The 20536-nt window shown below is 40.3% G+C and overlaps 1 long non-coding RNA gene across 1 annotated transcript; it reads right to left on the reverse strand.

The window, feature by feature from the left end:
* Window positions 1-183: 183 nt before the first annotated feature.
* On the reverse strand, window positions 184-20002 carry LOC309606673. The gene is made up of 2 exons (XR_014231999.1): window positions 12018-20002; window positions 184-11969 (listed from the first exon to the last, which is right to left on the reverse strand). It is a non-coding gene; the product is annotated as an uncharacterized lncRNA (long non-coding RNA).
* Window positions 20003-20536: the final 534 nt, after the last annotated feature.

Raw genomic sequence — 20536 nt, forward strand, 5'->3', positions numbered from 1 at the left:
TTGTAAAATTCCATGGTTTTCATTTGCTAAATGTTACTCAGTTCCACTCTCTCTCCTGTTTCCAAAGGCTTCCAAAGCCTTATACTCTTCTCCTTCCTCAATAAAGATGCAGAATCTCTGTCTTTGTAGCTGCTTTGGCCTTTCGTAGCATGCTAGATTCTGTAGTTTACATTGCATACCATGGTTAGACTACATAAAGTTGTTGGTCATTTAAAACAAATGTATCACATTAGGCATTACTTGAACTTTAACTGATGTTACCTTATGAAAGAACACTGTCTTATTTGTATGAAATAACTTGATACTGTTTTCCAAATAAGCAACGACAGCAGATATTACGCTTTCTCACAACTGGAGTAACAAAACTTGAGCTATGGAAAGGAAAATAATTAATTTTATTGAGCAATACAGAATGCTACCTCTACTTAGGATGTTGACGTCTCTGGTTTTTTATATGCCTCCTATCTGATGTTTTATTATTTTGACTTCTCAGTGCTTTGCTCCTTAGGAAGAATCAAGTACATACAAATAGTAAGAAGATGCTGGAATGCTTGACAGCATCCATTAACGCTATCACACTGCCCAGCCAATCCTGTTTTTGCTGGCTATCTTCGGAGACCAAAAACTGGAATGGAGTCATAGACCCGGGAGGTGGGGAGAGGGGAGGTTGAATTCTAGAGTCTGATAGCTTTGCTTCAGTGTCATACAGCAGGAAGAGTGCTGACAGCGGTTTTACCTTCTCTGTCTCCTCTGTTCCCCCAAATAATGACTCTCCCTTATAGATTTTTTTTTCTCGCCTGGTATGGATTGAGAGACGTCATGAGTACTTTAGTTTTAAATTAAAATCTTAGTGATGGTCTACCTGTGAATTCAAATTTTTTGAATGGCAGTGCATTTGGGCAACCCAAGGGGTGAAAGTGTTTCTTTGTTAATTGATGAGCTGCCTGACTTTACATTTTCTGGTAGCTTCCCTTTCATATCCCTTTCCCATTGGTTTCCTTAGCCTATTAATGTGTAAGAATCTTAGAGAGAAAAGATTGTTGAAGAAATTCTGTTAGTGCAGGTATGACCAGTTGGGTTTTCTGGGAAGCAGAGTGCAAGGCAGAAATTAGCATGCAGGACTTTAACTAGGGAGCACTCTTGAGATCAGCACCTGTGGAAAGTAGACAAGAATGTAGAATTGGGTGGAGAGAAAAGTTGAGCTGGGATGCAGTCCCAGTTTCTTTCCCTACTGACCCTATCAGCAGTTCTAGGGTCTTCGATGCCTAGCTGGGACAAGGGAAAGTGAGATTGATGTTGACTAATGAGTCACTGGGCTTCGATGTCTGGAAGGAGGTGTGACTTTAGACAAAGAAGTTTTCTTTAGTCAAGCTGAGGCAATCACAAAAGAGAGCTGATGGCTGAGGGTCCTTCTGAATGCATTCTCAGCAAATAGGGGAAGAAATTATTCCTGATGTGGGATCTGGGTGGCTCAATATAGCATCTACAACAGTGGGTGAGTGTGTAAGTTCTCTCAGAAAAGCATCTGGGCTATAGCCAACATTTTAGAGTCCATAGATCTTGAAAGAGATTCCTATAGGATGGTCACATTGCTAGCTGGCTCACCTACAGCCTAAGACGTGCAGACACTCCCAAAAGAGAATGTGGCCAAAAGGCTATGAACTGATCAGATATGGTAATTATGGGACTTTTATTTTTTTAAGTGCAATTGAAATTGGTGGTCAAGAGACCAAAATCCAAAATGTCTGAAGAATATTGAGCTTGTGGAATTATGTGAATTTTCTTCACATCTTTTGAAATCCTGTTTGCACAATTATTCCCTTAGTCATGAACTGATCTTCCCTCTATGGAAATGCAGCCAACTCTGACATGGCTTAATGGTGTTCAGTGAGATTCTTGATAATGATCATTAGAGTTCTGTTGATAGCTTGGAAACTTAGACTTTTTACATACACTAAGAACATCAACTGTCATTAAGAGGGGAGAAGAAATATAGTTTTCATACCAACAAGGAAATTTGATACCTGGTATAACTGTTTTAGTGAAATACAAGCAGGAGTCCTCCCAAGGAGTTTGTCTTTGTATACATGGTATCTCTATGGGAACCAATAGGGGCAAAAAAGCATGTGTTACTTAATTTACCAAGCTACCACTATGACATAGTAGCATATAAGAAAATAATATAATTCTATATAGGCTTTGCTACTCCAGGAGTTTGATAAATAATGATTCCACTATATTAAAGGCATATGACTTGAGACAATACCCACAAGGTAAAGACCACCAACTTTGTCATCAGGAGGATCTAGTTTTAAAGTCTTAGCTCTGCTTTTTATTATAGTGGCTTTGGATAATTACCCCTTCAAGCTTCAGTTTCCTCATCTGTAAAACAGTGATTACAATTTCTCAAATTGTTTTGAGAAATATAATAATTCATCTAGATTTTTATACAGTACATTGCAATAATTCAATACATATGAGCTAGTATTTTTATTATTACTCAAGAACTTTGGATTCCTATAAACAACTAAGTTCTGCAGACCAACAGGCATGATTAAAGAACTTAGAAAGTTGGACATGGATGTTCCTACTGAGTCCTGGACTTCTGGGCCTTTCTTATTTTATCAAGAAGTTCTAAGCTTCAGTTATTTTGGGGGTTTAAACAATTATTTTGAATAGTACTAATTACCATCAGCTAGTTGGAAGACTGGAGTGGTTTCCTTTGGGAAGATGACCTACTTACACCTATCTCAAGCTACTCATTTTTGTCTATTTTCTGTTATCCCACTACTGAAACAGAGCTCATGGGCTAAACTGTCTCAGGCTTCATTACCAATGAAATTACATCAGTGAAAAACACCTGGAATGGTTATGTCTATTGATTATTTTACTCCTGCATTTATTCTTTTCTTTCTTGCCCCCCCCCCCACAAAGAATAATGAGGTTTCACACATGGATCCTATTTAAATATCCTGATAAAGATATTGCTTGATAAAGTGGACAATTGTCTTCTATCTTGGCCGTGTGTAAGTTAATGATACGTCAGGACAGACTGCATAAAGTTCAGATATTTTGGCTAACTAAACATTGCATTCATTTGGGCAAGGAGAAATTCCCGAGCGTCTAATTCAGTGTTGGATTGCTTGAGAAAGCAGTCAGTAAAGACTTGATAACTAATTTGGTGAGTAGATGAAGCTGAATAAGACACGTCACTGAAACTTCATTCCAATTTCTTGAATCATAATATTTGATATTATTTATAAAGTATATGTAAATCAGAATCTTTCCATTTTCAAGATTCCATTTCATAGATTATTTATGAATATCTTATTACAGAATTCCATTTATACCTCCATTAGATTTCTAGCTAGGCAATTACACAGTTCGCACTACTTTAAGTCTCACAGAATTTTGCCATGTGTAAGTAAATGCACTCTCCTTTCCCGTGTGTCTATTTAAGGTACTTTCTGGTTTGGAAGAAGTGCCTGTCACCAGAGGAGATAGAAGAAAGTGGGGACAACAAGAGACAAAAAGAAGCTGAAAGTATTTTTGTCCCAGGAAGTCATAAATGACAAAAAAGCAATACCTAGGAAAAAATAACAACAATTCAATAATTCTGAACTATATACCTACTATGCCTGAGACTCTGTTAGATACTGGAGATAGAATGACAAACATCACATAGTGCTAGCCTTGTGGCATTAGATGTATCTATGTCCAAGGCTTGATCATTGTCATATTATCTCTAAGAGATTTACATCTCATACTCTTTTGCATTCAATGACAGTACATGGTTTTCTACGTATGGTCTATGTTTACATTTGTGTGGGGTATACCGGTGACTCTTACCTGCTTGAATTAGCATAAGATTTCTGGCCTAGAGAGTAAAACTAGGATGTGAACTCCTATGAGATGTAACCAACCTAACAGCAATGAGGCTGATTTTTTTTTCCCACGTGGTTCTTATCTTGTCTTCAAGGTAGAGCCTAATGAGGAGGGCCAAGTATTGCTTGAACAATATCAATGTCTATGAATAAGTACACAACTCCAAAATTGGACAGCCTTGGGGGATAAGTGCCATCTGAGTGTGTAAGTTCTAAAGAATTTGCCCAGAAGCATGTTATGTGATTTTGTTAGTGAGAGCTGTTTAGCCAGAAAATCATGACTAATTTTTAGGGAAGTTCCACTTCTGTTCAATGAGGCAACCAGCAGAATAAAACCCCTGATACCACAGTATATGCCCTCAATGGAAGTACCTGTAAATCTTTATTATTTTTATCATGTTTATAATTCATATAAATATATCCCATCTACTAATTGTTTATGGTTGCCTATCACCCTTAAGATGGATTAATTACATTGCATTTTCACAAGAATAAGACGGTTTGCACCTCCCTCAAGCAACCTCAGAGACACAACCTGTCCAATTTAGGATGCTGTCTCCCCTAGGACAGACGGTACACTACCTTATTTCAATTTTGAGACTGTAGTTTTCATTGAATTCCCAGTGTGTCCTCACTCATTCATGACTAATGAAGGTGATGGGTAGTGACCCAATTCTGAAGCTCTGAACATCACTCCCTTGAGAATACAGGCTCCAATCCAGAGTTCAGATGGAAAAATGGTACCACGATGGAGGGTTAACTTATAGTTAGCTATCTTCTATCTTCCTCTAACATAAAATCTAATTCCTAACAGACAAAGTCAGATTATTGATTTTCAGGGTCATAGCTGATTCTACTCCTATTTCTAAGACATGAGATTAGTGCATATGCCTCTTTTATTGACATGATTGTCCATGGTCACTGACGACATCATACTATACAAGTGTCCAAGTCGACAACTGACTACTTTAATGTAGTGCAGTGCAGGGCCTTCTGAGAGATTTCAACATACAATATGTTAAGTTTCAATTATTTTAAACAGACTATGTTAAATCTTTGGGGAACAAGAATGATAAAAAGGTCAACCATTACCTTCAAAGACCCTACAACTTCAAGAAGGATAGGATAATATGCATTCAAATAATCATAATGGCAGGCTGAACATAGTAAGTACTGGAACATGTTAGAGGTGAAAACACATGTTTGGAATCAATTTATTCTTTTCTATTGCCATTAGAAATATCTTATTTTGTAGATATACTTTTCCTCTCTTATCTGGACTACCTCCAAGCTAGTTTGCTTGCTTCTAATCTCACTCCAAACCACCTTCCACATAGTCACCAGAATATTTGTCCTTATAAAATATGCAAATATAGCACTGTGACCTCCATGCTTAGAACTCCTCCATGGCTCCTCATTGCCTGTAGGATAAAACCAAAACTCCTTTGAATGGCTTTCCAGGTCCTTTCTGATGTGACTCTTCTGCCTACCCATCCAGCTATATTTCCTTCCCTTTTCCCAGTGACCAGTGACTTGCACACTCCAGCCACACTGAATGACTCATGCTTTCTCACCAGATACCTTTACACAAGTTATTTCCTCTCCCTAGTTTGCTTTTGTTGCCCTTTTCTGTCATTTGAATTCCTAACCATCCTTTAAGCTCTGCCCCAACAGTACTTGTTCCATGGCATGGCATTCCATGGCATGAATCTTGTGGATGAGTATAGAATCTTGTGCCTAGCTCTATTAAATCCCTCAGTATTCTGTATTGTAACCACTGGTTTGCGAGTGGAAGTAGGAATACGTTCTGGCTCTAAGATCCTTGAGAAGATGAGCCTGCCTTGTTTATTTTTGTGTGCCTAGGGTTTAGCAAAGTGCTATATGCATAGTAAGTACTCAAAATAGTTTGTTATTGAGCAAATGAGTAATACAAAGTGAAGTGGAAAGAGTGGTTACCATCTTCAGGAAGGACCCATATACTTAGGCTGGTCCCTGAAAAGAAAGTATTTCAACAAGCAGAGATGAGACAAGGTTATTCCTAGAAAGTCATACACCATATAGAAAAGACCCTAGCTTATGCGCTGCACAGTCTTTGAAGGAAATTTTAGAGTCTGGTGCTAGGGTTTTTCTTGGCTGACCAAATTAACGTTGATTCTTCCAGCAATCCTCAGCCATAGAATCTCAAGTGTGACTCAGGAAAGCTTGGTGAAGGGTTGATAGTTTGGGGTACTTCAAATGCTATTAGTGAAGCAGCATGTTTGCCCTACCTGCTTGGCAAAATTCCACTCCTCACGTGAAGCTGGAATCCTGTTCTAGCTTCTGTTCCCCTTCATCGTGACTCTTAGACTTTCTGTCTAATAGATAAAGCTCTCTCTCATCAAACAATTTTTGTTTCCAGTTGGATCTAATAAAATTATTATTAGATGGGTGAAAATAGCTGCTTAAACTGACTATTAGCTACAGAATTAGAGTTGATTCTAGAGAGAGAAACCTCATTGTTTTTTAAAGGAAGTTAAAAAAAGAAAAAGAAAAAAATACAATAGGGTTGTTGACTTTATACTTTCACTTTAGGGACTTGGCCGTTTTGGAATCTGGATTCTAAAGAGTCATTTTGAAGCATTTGCTTACAGGAGTCAGCCTGGCTCGGTTGTGTTGTGGTTTCAGAAGCTGAGCAGTGACAGGCTTTGATAATTCCAAATAATGACTTGAGCAGTGTCTATTCAGATAGAATAATTCAGGAGGCTGAAATACTATCTAGATAATCCAACTCATGTAGATAGACTATCAGGTGTTCTAGAATCCAATCTTTTCTTTTTCCAGTCAATTTGCAGGTATATTTCCTGAAAGGTCTAGAAAATTTCTACTATTCTGAAATTTACTGAAGCCAAAGTCATGAAAATATAATTTTATTAACAATTTATTTTGAGACTAACCTGCAGAGCATAGCATTTTGGATAACATCAACTGTGGTTCTGAGAAATCACATGGCCAGAGAAGAAAGAAAGAAAGAGAAAAAGAAAGAAAGAAAGAGAGAAAGAGAGAGAAGGGGAGAGGGAGGGAGGAAGGAAGGAAGGAAGAAGGGAAGGAGGGAAGGAAGAAAGGAAGAGAGAGAAAGAAGGGGAGAGAAGGAAAGGAAGAGAGAGAAAGAAGGGGGAGGTAGAAAGAGGAAAGAAAGAAAGAGAAAGAGAAAGAGAGGGAGGGAAGGAGGAAGGAAGGAATGAAGGAAGGAGGGAAGGAGGGAAGGAAGGAAGGAAGAGAGAGAAAGGGAGAGAAAGAAAGAAAGAAAGAAATTCTAATGCAGAGAAATTGACAGTTTTATATCCCTTCCTTTCTTTGCAGATAATTCTCACTCCCCTAGAATGCCTTTGTACTGATTCATATTCACATTCATTTTGCCATCAAGATCTGGCATATTAATTCAGGCACCAAAATATATTGAAGGGCTTAGAGATTCATTTGTTCATGCATTCATTCATTCAACAAAGTTTTATTGTTCACCTGCCATGTAAAGGTATGGTTTCTGCTAATAAGGAAATTTTAATCTATAAAGGATAGGAAAAAAAGCCAGTACTACCAATCGGGATATCCAGACACTTTGCCAGGAATATGATTTTTGTCTGGTGACTCATAAGGGAGGGTGTGTTTGCATCTAACCATGTGGTTAAGGATGGGATGAATGTTGAGAGGAGCTTCTACAGGAAGCACCTACAAATTGCCCTACCTGATAAGAAACTCCATATAGATATTGATCAGTTGTGTATTATCTGGAATATATTAGCTTGCCCTTGCAGCTTTTATTATTCTTATCTCCCAGCTAAAGAAATAAAAGTGCAAAAGAGGTTAACTCATTCTTTCCAATTTATTCTGTCTTAGACTGAAAATGCCTTGAGGATTTTCTCTGTTTTCTTTCTGTTTTTCTGTTTTACTTTTCAAGTCTCATAGGGCCCAGTAAGATTTTGGGCTCACAATAATTTCTCCAAAATATTTATTAAATAAACATCTGTACATATACACTCCCCTAGTTTTGATCTCTGTTTTCTGAATAATTGTCTCAATTTGGCTCCTCGTTGTGGAAAAGTAGTTGCAGGTGAACTGAGTAAGAACTGACAGCTACTTTCTGGTAAGCAGTCTTTCTTTCTCTAGGAATACATTTTTCCCTGATGATTGGAAAAGGACAAGCAACGTCATCTAGTTCATTGGTGTTTATCCTCGCCCCATGGGGAGTATGCACAGAATTGTGCCTATACTCTTATGGAGCTGAGATACTCTCTCTCTGTTCTGTCCCTATGCCAGTATTTTATGAGCGCTCCTGATGTAAGGTTAAAAACGTGTATTGGGAGTCAAGAAATGAGGTTTCAAGTCTCATTTTCACCACTAACTAGTTGTTTGTCATTAGGTGTCACATAATAGCTTTGCACTTACTTTCCTTTCCTCTGCAAAGTGAGTACTAATAGATTCTCCATCTCCTAGAGCTGCTAGTAGATTAAACTGAGATAAAGTATGAGAGGAAACTTTGAGGAATAAAAAAGCACTAAATGTGTGCATTATGATTGAACATACTAATAATAATAAAAATGAAGAATGATTTATGATATTACTGCAGAGTAGTTTGTTTAAAAAGAGGGCAGTCTGGTTGGAAATCTTCCCAGAAGAGCCACAGAAAATATGTTAGGGTCTGAAATAAGACTGACCTGATTTCAATTAATGAAACCACTAAGCTTTTAAGAAATTTGAAATGGAATCCGATTGACTTATTTTTAAGCATTACTGAATTATAAAAATATATGCTCTTCATGTGTTCCTAGAGGTACATTCATCAAGAGTCCCAAGAAGTCAAATTCTTAGCATTAAAAAAAAATAGTATAGGTCTTTTTTAGATTTAACATTTCTGCGCAGAAACATTCTAACAGAAAATGCCAAAGCAGAGATTCACCATACTACTTTACAGATTTTCTTTTCCTCCTAATTTTTTTTTTGACCTCCTAATTTTTAATGTCAAATTGCTGCTGGAGATTGACAGATCTGGGAACGTAGTGGATAACTCCATTCCCCTGAGACTGCTTGCAATCACCCCAAGAGGCAACTCCTCCCAGAGAGATTGGTAAGCAGTCTGCTCTTAGCACCCAGCAGCTTACAAGACTAAAGGATTCAGAAATTTTAAAATAAAGGTGATTTGCATGTTTACCCTTTAAATAAATATATTCTCTAATTAGACGTATATCATCTGAAAAATCTCTGAACCAGAAACAATGGGCATGTGCATTTTCTTCTGTTCTTTAACTCCTTCCCCATCTTCCCCTTGCCCTCCTCCTATTTAAGCTGAGCTTTGATTTATGATCTGTGATAAACCTCCTCGTGCACTTGGTTGCATACCTGGCCTAGAGGGAAAGAGAATAACTCAAATTGAATGGGAGCCCAGGACACCCAGGAATCCTTCTGGGCAAGAGAAATCTAAATTATGTCATTTCTAAATTCTGACTCATTGCAGTAGCCTGAGAACAATGACAACAAAAACAAAAATTGATAGGCAGATGCAGTGAGTTGAGAGTAAAATAGCACAAATAAGGAGGCAGACATGCAGTAAAGAAGTGCACTGATATACACAGCTACCCAAGTAGGTTGGACATGGAGGCCCAGCTGTTAGCTAGATGGAAGTTCAGTAGGTAGAAAAGAGATAATTGGATACAGTATGTAAAGGGATTGACTTGGACATTTATACAAGTGCATACTCCCCATTGGAATTTCAGAGAATAAATGCCCAGAGATCCAGCTCTAGTCTGTATGCACCATCCATCTACCTGCAGTGAGGTCTATGAATTATGTTTCTCCTGAAAGACAGCCCGATCTGTCACTGCATTTGACAGCTATCAATCACCATAGCCATGAGCAACCCACGTTTGCCATTATTCTTCTGATATTTATCAAATCCAATTCAACCACAAACTCACCGTGAAAGTGCAGATGCAGGTTGCAACCACTCAAATGTATAAGAGTCCCATACAATTTGTTTTCCATTATTGCTCTGGTGAAGCTTTATTTCATTAAAAGACATCAGAGTGGACCGTATTTAACTCTGAGAATTGACACTGCATACTAAAAGGTAATGAGCTTGGCTCCAACTGCAGTCCTTCTCTGTGGAACCGATAGTGACATCACCCCTCACTCTACACAGGAGGTAGGCCTCCAATGCTTCTGCTCATGTGTGAGCTAACCTGTCTGCTACAGTGTATAATGGGAAAACCAAAAACCCTAGGGGTGTTGAGGCTGCCAAGAAATTGAAAATGGATCAAATGCTGTTACCTTGTCAAGAAGATTTTTTAAATTTATGTGGAGTAATAATATCTTTTTTTTAGTGCCTTTCCTCTCTCAGAATCCCAAAGTATTTTATGAGCTGTGTACAGCATATGAAGAAATCACTTTGCTTGATCGTGACACGCAGCCATCTCTAGAAGGGTGTGTGGAAGGAGACAGGTAAAGCCCAGGTGAAGTATTGCAATGTCTCCAAAGTGGTATGTCATAGAAAGATATTCCTGGAATGGCTATTGGCCCAAGCTTTTGTTTTCACTTTCCATATGCTGGTTGTGCCTTTTAAAATTTATTCTAATGCTTATGGAGGATTTGGGGTTTCTTCCTGAGGACTGTAGTCTTCCCCCCAACTTTTATGCACCTCTTCAATATCCCTTTTTATTTGGGGCTTAGTGATGGGCACAGGGTAGATGCAACATCAAGATGTGGCCAGCTTCAGTTTGAAGACTTTATTTTTTCTTACAGGAAATACAACAATCCTGTGAGGTAGAGAGAGTGGGTATAGTATTCTACTTATTTTACGGTTCTGGAAACTATAAAACAGATATGCTCATCCATCTCCTTTGGGGGACAAATGGCAGAGGCAGAACTTAAACCTCACATTGCCTGACTTTGAATTCTGTTCTCCTTCTGATCTAGTACATTGCTTCATAAGACATACAAAATTTGTAATCCCTCAATGGCTCTCTACAATCCCTGGAGTCTAGTCCGTTACCAACATGTATCTCCCTCTCTGGAAATACATCCCCTCTGACTCTGCTCAATATGGAGACTGCCCTAAGTTCCTTAGCCACTGATGAGGGGCAGATGTGACAGGTGCTCAATATTGTCTGCCCTGTACAGCTGGCCAGGCCCTTAGGTACCTCTACCTGCAGGATTTTCCTTGCCTCTCAATTAATTTGTATTATTTTCTTGGTCACTGAGTCCTGCTTTCAGCTCTTTGTTCTATTGTTCAACATCCCTAGCTATTTCTTTTCTTTTGCACACTTCATGTTAGCAACACATGCCAAAATGTTTTTTTTTTTCCCCCGGAGTGGACAGAATGTGACATCATGTTTACAGTCAAACAGTGTTCAAGAATCTACATAAAGAAGACAGAGCCACAGAGGTTATGCTTCTTCTCTCTGGTTGACACTCCGTACAGGCAAGGATGGCAGCACGAGCTATAGTGCCTCAATGCAGCACAAGGAGTTGGAAATCACAGTCTTTTCAAAATGTGGAGAAGTTATAGTCTGTCCTTTGGGAAATTATTTCTAAGGGGATAGCTGAGCAGACATACTAATATACAGATAGCTCCAAAAATTTCCCCGTTTCTAAGAAATGCTTCTTCTCGTACTTTAACTGGAAGATTTAAGTGGGAACTGTCATATCCGCTGGACACTTTTAGATCGGGGATCCTTTTAGATTGACGTAGTTGGTCTGATATCTGATACACACCTGAGCAACCACAGCCGTCCTGTAGGATTTTGAACATATGACCAGAAAAGTGCGTTTCTTAGTCGTGAGTGCAGCTGTGTGTGTGTTGACTCTGAAACAGTAGAACTGACAGCTATTGATGACCACTAGAATTAAGCTCCACAGAGCAGAGATCTTTGTTTTATTCACTAATATATTCTCAGTGCCTAGTACGGTGCCTGCCATACAGTAAGTCCCCTACATACGAACAAGTTCCATTCTGAGAGTGAGTTCTTAAGTCCAACAAAGTTACCTTAGGTACCCAACTTACACAATTGGCTATATAGTACTGTATTATAGGTTTATAGGTAATAGTATTATTACCTATAAACCTATTACCTGTAATAGGTTTATAGGTAATAATACTATTACCTATAAACCTATTACCTGTAATAGGTTTATAATACTTTTCACACAAATAATACATAAAAAACAAACACAAAAAATAAAGAAACCACTTTTAATCTTACAGTACAGTACCTTGAAAAGTACAGTAGTATAGTACAACAGCTGGCATACAGGGGTTGGCATTGAGTGAAGAGGCAAGAAGAGTTACTGACTGGAGGAGGGAGAGGAGGTGGGAGATGGTAGAGCTGAAGGATCGTCAGCAATAGGAGACGGAGAGCAAGCTGCAATTTCACTCATGCCTGACGTTGATGGCACAGGTTCTGGTTCCTTGCTGGATTCAATTCTATCTACCCTCTTGAAAAAATGATCCAGTGATGTCTGGGTAGTAGCTATTTTTTTCTCATCATAGATGACACGGTAGCACTGGATTGCCTTCTGAATGGCTGCTGCAACCTTCGTGTACCGTTCTAGGTTCGGGTCCTGTGCCTCAAAAACTAACAATGCCTCCTCAAATAAAGAAAATCCCTTTGCCATTTCCTGCAATGTGAATCTCTTGAGTTCTTCAGCTACTTTTCTTCCTCTTGTCTCTCTTCGTCCCTTTTCCTGGGCCTCCAATTCCATCAGGTCTTCATTAGTAATCTCCTCATGTTGCACAACAAGGAGTTCAATGAAGTCATCCTCTTGCAGATCTAGCTTGAAATAAAGATACTGTACTACTGTACTCTATACAGTAATATACAGTAAAGTACACAAAAGCACAGCCACTTGTAGAGGATGCACGCATGTGACAATGTACCCCAGACACATGAACTAACTTACATGATTGGACATGTGAATGCACGTTCACATCTTTTTTTTTTTTTTTTTGGAAACTACATGGGACGTTCACATCTTTGAAAGTTTGCAACTTGAAGGTTCGTAGGTAGGGGACTTACTGTATTGTTGGAAGAATAAATGAAGGAATGATTGTTTCTTGCCATTTGGAGAAAACTGACATGAAAGGATGAGGTTGATGTAGAGAGAGAGGAATAGAGATAACAAATGTATCTTCAGCGTTTGAATCAATACATCCAGTTTCTCTAGATTCTCTTCTCTGATGCTGCCCTTGTCAGTGCTGAAAGAGCCAATAATGTCTTCTTCTGATCCAAGCTGCTTTGAATTTAGTTTCTATCATTTGCAAACAAAAGTGTCCTGGATTACATGCCTATATACTCCTACATGCAATTTAATATAAATTCAAATCTATCTATCTATCTATCTATCTACTTACTTATCTATTTATTTATTGTAAGGGAAAGTAGATGTTCTATCCAAGGGGAGGTTTGCGTGTCTGGATTGCTATGAATGTCAACATGACCTTGAAGAAAGGTTTATGAGTAACTGAAGGGAAGGATTTTAGCAAATGTATAAGAAGCATATTCTATCTGGGAGGACAGCCTTTGGGGGGAGGGGGGGACTGGATGTGAGACAAGACAAAGTTGAGAGTGAAGACAGAGGAGGGGTAGGACAGATGCCCTGAATGGTGGGAAGGCAACCAGGGGTTCAGAACAAAGTTGCCTTTAGAATCAAGATTTCATACTGCTGGGTTTGCTTCCCTCCCTTTATCTCTTATTTCTGTTTCTCTCAGTGGGGTAAAGAGTTTCTTGATAGAACAAGATGTCTTCAAGAAAATGTTTGACATAAGAAATCAAATGGGTGCTCCAAACTATTCCCTGGTGCCCAATGCTACCTGACCAGATTTGTATTTGTTGCCAGTTATTAGAGCTTTCCACTCTTCATGACAGGTTAAATGCAAGAAGTGGTTTTTGGGCCAAATGATCTGTCCTACTTGCTCTGTCTCTGGACTTAAAGAAAGAACCACATTTTATAGATTGGGGCAGAGCAGAGAGTATCTAGACAGTACTGTGGCCACAGAGGCTCCAGACAGCTGTGAATCCTGCCTCCTCTACCTGACTGCTACTGCTGAATGTCCCTCTCATTAATATTCCAGAAGTTAATGGGAGGATGTAATGGTATGAAGCTTCTCTTAGAACGTGCAAACCTTAAAAGCTAAGTGCCGTTGTGAGGTGTGTGTGCACATGTGTGTTTTATCCAGTTCTAAAGACACTACCCAGGTGTCAGAGTCTTTAACAAAGAATTTGAAACACCAAGCAATTTAAATATTCAATGAAACATATGATGAAAACAGAAAAAAAGGAAAATAAGTGAAGGAGGAAGGAAGGATGGAAGAGAGGGAGGGAGAGAGGAAGGAAGGAAGGAAGGAGGGAAGGAAGGAAAAAAGCAAAGAAGGAAGAGAGAAAGAAAACTGTACCAGTCAAGTGCAACATTTCTGTGATCACTTTAGCTTAATTGTTGCAATACTATATACTGCAAATAATTTACCCTAGAAAATCTCCCCAAATCCATCACCTCTTAGGTAATAACTGTTTCATTATGCTGAGTTTATAATGATCCATTCACAATCATGGAATAAATCAGCTCCCACCATAGAGAGCTACAACAGAGACTGACTCTTCAGGCATCTATTCCTGTCGCCCAGCCTCAGGGAGGGGTTCCCTGCAGTAGAGAGCTTTCACAAAAGATGCACAGAGTAAACACCAAGTACTAATTGGGAAGGGAGCAGAGAGGAGAGGGTTACACAGAGAAAATGTTACAACCAAGTGAGTCAGATTCACCTCTTTCAGTTCTAAATGAAAGTGACTTGGCTAACAAAATCAATTAAATTTTTCTCCTTGGGTCTTCAAAACTGTGCCTGATTTCTGAAAAAGCAGGAAACCTCTGTCCCTAGCTTAGAAGTATGGTCAAGACTATAGCAAATGGAGGCCTTATGTAGTTCTGGACCTTGACACCACCTTTTAGGTAGAAGGTGCTGAGAGCAGGGGCTCATGGAAAGCACTGAGAATGGACTGTTTATCCATCCCATGCCTAAAGGAGGAGTCATCAGGGAGAAGAAGCTGGGAGATGTAAGAATGGGGTTGATTGTATGAGAGTAGGAGGCAAATAAGGGAAACGGGAGGACGGTTATCTTTCTCCAATCAGGTGGAGCGGCCTCAGCTTGAGAAGCAAGTAAACTCCTGAGATTCCGGTCTCCAGGCAAGATACCCAGGACACCAGGTGACTGGGCTCCTTCCTTTACTGGGAAGGTGAAAACAAGACAGCTTAACCCTTCACCCTCCCACTCAGGCTTCTGAGAAGACTCATGTTATTCTCTTTTCATGTCCTTCCTGTCTGTCTTCCTTAACTCAGCTACCCATTGCTTCATCAGTTGGTGGATTGATTCCTTTATTCACACATGTGTTCAACATTTTTATTGACTTATTTACTTTTTGTCTACCAATGCTGGAGGACCTCCACAGAACTTCAGATGATGTGGTGGTACAGGCAGTGGGGGCTTGTAGCCATTGTGTCTGCTACACACACTTCCGTTCATGCTGGTTAGTTCCTCCAGTGGCCTGTGTCCTGCGAGAGCACGGCTCTGCCCCAGAGGACGGTCAGAGGCGGCCGGTGGGATGCTGACGGAGAGCAGACTTTCCACATGCAAGGCTGAGCTGAGGTCGATGGGGGTGGTAAACCTAGAGCAGAGAGGACTCTGATGAGACATTACAGCTACCTTCACAGAATGGAAGCACAGTCACTATTTCATGCCTTATTGTGTGGTTCAATGTTACTGCTGCTACTAAAATAGCCATGTTTTGAGCATTTGCTTTGCCTTGAGCACTCTATATTTTCTATACATAATGGAATCTAGAAAAATGGTACAGATGAACTTATTTGTAAAGCAGAAATAGAGTCACAGATGTAGAAAACAAACTTATGGTTACCAAGGGGGAAAGGGGAGGTGGGATGAATTGGGAGATTGGGATTGACATATATACACTACTATGTATAAAATAGAGAACTAATGAGAACCTGCTGTGTAGCACAGGGAACTCTACTCCGTGCTCTGTGGTGACCTAAACGGGAAGGGAATCTAAAAAAAAGTGGATATATGTATGTTTATAACTGACTTACTTTGCTGTACAGGAGAAACTAACACAACATTGTAAAGGAACTATACTCCAATAAAAATTAATTTAAAAAAAAAGAAAAGAAAGACTGGAGAACTGTCACGTTCGGGAGGCTCTCCCGCCTGGAGTGGTTAGTGCTCCCTGCTTGGAGGCAGGTGCAAGCAGCCACGTGACTGTTTTTGTGAAGATGCCAGTAGAAGGCACTTGGTCACTGACGGGGGACTTTCCCTAGAAGAACTTCAGGTTCTTTCTAACCTTGTCATTCTGTGAGGCTTTGGCAACTCTTAACCCCATGTCACTAGGTATGTTTCTGGGTTGCAGGTGACAACCAATGAGCCACTCTTCTTCCTCAGCAACCCTGTAAGCAATTTTTAATAAGATAATGGGAGGTGGGTATTGATTATTAAATACACTTGTATGTTTAAAGCAAATCAATGATTCAGCACACCAGGCGTTGCACAGCAGTCTCTTGCCTAAGAATGAGTGTTTTTAATCATCAGTTGCTGTTTATTTGACACATGGCTGTCTGGGTAAATTTAAATGATATGCATTTAGGAACCTTGATATAAACCACTACCTTGGAAACATAGTCATTTATCAGGGACTAAGTGGTTGTTAATAACCTTCCCCAGGGGAATTGCAGGCAAATGGTTATGTATTTGGTGATATTGGGCCTTCAGTCAGACACGCTGGGAAACTTCATCTTCCATTTTGGAAGAATAATAGGATGTTATGTGCTAGAACAGTGACAGGGTCTGCAAAACAGACTGCATTATTCTCTCAGAGTATTAGGACGGAGTCGGAGCTGGGGTGCACATGCATTTTGATCTGAAATGAGCTCAGTTTTGCACTAGACGAAGCCTTATAAAGATGAGGTGAGAGCTGTCTCATGGAAAGAGCCATAGATTGTTCCAGCTGCAGGTAAATTAGAAGATCATCTAGTCTGATCTTATAGTGGAACACCTTTATTTTCCTGATGAGGAAATGGAGGCGTAGAGAGCTGAAGTGGAGTGGGGTGAGGGCGTCCTATTCAAGGTCTCAGAGTAAGAAATGGGAGACTCACGTTGGAGTAACATCAAGATTCCATCCTTCATGGACTTTTCAGCCCAGCTGTCGCAATGGCACACATATAAAACAGTGGAGAAGAAGTGGCATGTATGTGATTAAGTGATTTTCTGTGTGATACAGTCAAGAACTGCAGAGACCCCCTGGGGGGTGGGACAAGCAAAGGAAACCTCACGGAGGATGTAAGGACTTGAAGTGACTCAGCGTGAGAATGACATTTACATTGTCAGTGATCAAATTCCAGGGTGTTATAGACATTGGAAACATTGGCACAAACTTGGAATCTGGGCCAAGTACAGTACAGGTAGTGTGTGTTGCCCTAAGCAGGAATGAAGAAGTATTGGTAGCAGGGAAAGGAAAGTGGGGGCAGTTAGGAGGGGCCCGGGCACTGGGCCACATTAGTGTCTGGGTGAAGAGGAAGACAAAACTTTAAGATTCTAGAAATGTCTGAAATTTGTGGCTGTATCGGTCTAGAAAAAGTAAGAGCCAATAATTATAAATCTTAAGACTTTCATAATTTTATCCTCAGTTGGGATATTTTTTAAAATGTTACCTCGACTATCAAGCCTGTTCTAAATTTTCTTATGTTTAAACGGTTTGCACTGCTAGAGTATCAACTTACACATTTTCTCTGAATGTTCCCTCTGTGTCTACTTCCTCTAGTACCCTTTGTTATTTGGACTGATACCATATCTGAACATTTTTGATAACTTTGACATCTAGCACAATTTTCAGGAAATAAAAAGTGCTTAAAGTATATTAAGGGAATAAATTCATGAAAAATAATGATTATGTATACCGCACTTTCTAGTTCTCTAAATGCTTTCACATCAATTATCTCTTTCAATTCTCACGTTATCTTAAGAAACAGCTCTAGTTTTTACTCACAATTTAAAAATAATGAAACTTACTTGGAGAGGTTAATTACCAAGATCATACATCAGGCGACTAGGAAGTAACAGAGGTAGGAAGTCTTAAAGCTCCGAAGTCCTATGTTCTTTCCATTGCATTATGCTGAAAGAAAATTTAAAAAATATTGAAGTATCTCAGGTAATTACCTTAAAATTCAAATTCACTTTGCTTGTGCAGACTGAAAGGTTACTTTAGAATGCAACTATTAATTAATGCATAATGACACCCACTATCTGCTCAGCTGCCTGTGCTAAAACCATCCCTCATTTTTAAACCTATATCCCAATGACTTGAGGTAAGTGGAACAACTAAATTATGAATATAGCGTCTTGGAATCACGGAAGAGGGAACTACCAGTTCTTCGGGAAGAAAGCTCAGAAATTTTCACTGAGAGAGAGCTTGGTGTTAGACCAGGGCCTTGGAAGATCAATAGGAACCTGGGATGCTAAAAAGAGACGGAAGTTTTTCCCAACTGGATGGAATGATTGGACTTTAAAATCAAGACAGTGTGAATATGCAAAAATATCTGAGGACTTGCCAAGGGTCAAGGAGTTGGAATGAGAGGTGGGTGGTGGATAACAGGTGAGATGGGTCAGTGTAGATAAACAGGGTGATCATACAGACCTCTATACACACCACGCCATGGAGTTTAGACTCAAAACTGTAAGCAAGAGGGCTTCTGCAGTGTTTAAAGCTGAAAAATGATTCGGCCAGGAATGTGTTTTATAAAGATTGTTCTACTGACTTGGTGGAGAGTGGCCAAGCCCCAACATGGCTAGTTGTTGGAGAGGTTATTTTAATAGCCTAGATCAGTGCTCCTCCTTAAACTTTCAATATATGTATAAATTGCCTGGGGATATTGTTGAAATGCAGCTTCTGATTTAGGAGTTCTGGGTGGGACCCAATATTTTACATTTGTAACAAGCGTTCAAGTGTTGAGTAGCAAGGGACTGGGTGATGGATAAGAAGAGCCTACATGAAAGCCGTAGCAGTAAGAATGGAGAGATGGGGATGCCTCCAAGATATTTCTTTTTAACATCTTTGTTGGAGTATAATTGCTTTACAATGGTGTGTTAGTTTCTGCTGTATAACCAAGTGAATCAGCTATACATATACGTATATCCCCATATCTCCTCCCTCTTGCGTCTCCCTCCCACCATCCCTATCCCATCCCTCTAGGTGGTCACAAAGCACCGAGCTGATCTCCCTGTGCTATGCGGCTGCTTCCCACTAGCTATCTATTTTACATTTGGTAGTGTATATATGTCCATGCCACTCTCCCACTTTGTCTCAGCTTACACTTCCCCCTCCCCGTGTTCTCAAGTCCATTCTCTATGTCTGCATCTTTATTCCTGTCCTGTCCCTAGGTTCTTCAGAACCATATATATATATATATATATTAGATCCCATATATGTGTGTTAGCATACAGTACTTGTTTTTCTCTTTCTGACTTACTTCACTCTATATGACAGACTCTAGGTCCATCCACCTCACTACAAATAACTGAATTCCGTTTCTTTTCATGGCTGACTAATATTCCATTATATATATGTGCCACATCTTCTTTATCCATTCATCTGTGATGGACACTTACGTTGCTTCCATGTCCTGGCTATTGTAAATAGAGTGGCAATGAACATCGTGGTAACTGACTCTTTTTAAATTATGGTTTTCTCAGGGTATCTGCCCAGTAGTGGGATTGCTGGGTCGTATGGTAGTTCTATTTTTAGTTTTTTAAGGAACCTCTATACTGTTCTTCATAGCAGCTGTATCAATTTACATTCCCACCAACAGTGCAAGAGGGTTCCCTTTTCTCCACACCCTCTCCAGCATTTATTGTTTGTAGATTTTTTGATGATGGCCATTCTGACTGGTGTGAGGTGATACCTCACTGTAGTTTTGATTTGCATTTCTCTCATGATTAGTGATGTTAAGCCTGTGGCGGCAGAGGCTGGCGTGATGTTGCACCAGCCTGAGGCGTGCCATGTGTTCTCCCAGGGAAGTTGTCCCTGGATTACGGGACCCTGGCAGTGTCAGGCTACACAGGCTCCAGGGAATGGAGGTGTGGAGAGTGACCTGTGCTCGCACACAGGCTTCTTGGTGGTGGCAGCAGCAGCCTTAGCATTTCATGCCGGTCTCTGGGGTCCGCGCTGACAGCCGCAGCTCTCGCCCATCTCTGGAGCTCGTTTAGGTTGTGCTCTGAATCCCCTCTCTTCGTGCACCCAAAACAATGATCTCATGCCTCTTAGGCAGCTGCAGACTTTTTCCCGGACTCCCTCCTGGCTAGCTGTGGTGCAGTAGCCCCCTTCAGGCTGTGTTCACGCCGCCAACCCCAGTCCTCTCCCTGGGGTCTGACCTCTGAAGCCCGAGCCTCAGCGCCCAGCCCCGCCCGCCCCGGCGGGGGAGCAGACAAGCCTCTCAGGCTGGTGAGTGCTGGTTGGCACCAATCCTCCGTGCGGGAATCTCTCTGCTTTGCCCTCCGCACCCCTGTGGCTGCGCTCTCCTCCGTGGCTCCGAAGCTTCGCCCCCGCCACCCCCTCCCCATCTCTGCCAGTGAA

The sequence above is a fragment of the Balaenoptera borealis genome (genome assembly GCF_965194805.1).
Source record: "Balaenoptera borealis genome assembly, chromosome: 11".
Classification (NCBI taxonomy): Eukaryota; Metazoa; Chordata; class Mammalia; order Artiodactyla; family Balaenopteridae; genus Balaenoptera; species Balaenoptera borealis.